Raw genomic sequence first — 991 nt, forward strand, 5'->3', positions numbered from 1 at the left:
ACACGTGGGGTTATTTCTTCCCCTTCGGCAATGGGCGGCGGCGAGCCAAAACCCGGCTATACTTCCAATCTCCAGTCCGAGACCTATCACAACAGTTCAAATTCGACCGGGTCAGGGCACGGGTGTAACAATAGGTATTGAGCTAAACTTTGAGCATTTGGATCATTACATCCTAGGATCATCTAATACATTTATAAGATAAAATTTAAATGTCACATCCTGATACCTAAGCAAGACCCAAAGCTATGGAGGTGACACACTGCTAAAAAACCATAGCAGAAAGCATGAAACTTAATTAAACCATCCATAAACCACATAGGATCAGCTGAAGCTATATAACGCAAATTTATGTTATACAATCATTCTCAAGCATATAAAATTACAATACCTTCAAGAATATACACCAATTATTGTCTTCAGATTTTCTAACAAAATTTCATATCAAAATATCATTCCCCAAAAGTATCTTCCATAGCTTTAGCACAAAAGTCTAAGCACTTCCAAGGTTCTAACCATCAATCTGAAAAGTTCAATAACAATGGGGGGAGAGCATGGGGGAGAGCGAAACTACTCAATGAGTAGCTAACCACAAACTATAAATTAAAGTATTCATTAGTATATTACAAAATCATATTTTGAAGATAATAGCAAAGTCCAATGATTCAAATCAAATGGGTAGTTCCAAAACTAGAATTCCAATGCTCCACATAATTTCCAAACAACCAATTCTAGCAACGAAAATGTTTAAAATATATATTCATTTCCAAATGATTTATATTATTTTTAAATACCTTGTTCTAATAAGGGAAATACCTCTATTATTTGAGGATACCTCCACATAAGTGAATACCTTATTCATATATTCATCTATTATAGGATGTTGAGGATACCTCTATTATTTGATTCAGCTGATGGTTCATCAGAGGGCTGGTTTTGGACTGGTGTTTGAGGATCACTTATATGTGCTTCAGCAGCATTAAGGATAGTTAAA

Source organism: Macadamia integrifolia, unplaced genomic scaffold, assembly GCF_013358625.1.
Source record: "Macadamia integrifolia cultivar HAES 741 unplaced genomic scaffold, SCU_Mint_v3 scaffold1293, whole genome shotgun sequence".
NCBI lineage: Eukaryota > Viridiplantae > Streptophyta > Magnoliopsida > Proteales > Proteaceae > Macadamia > Macadamia integrifolia.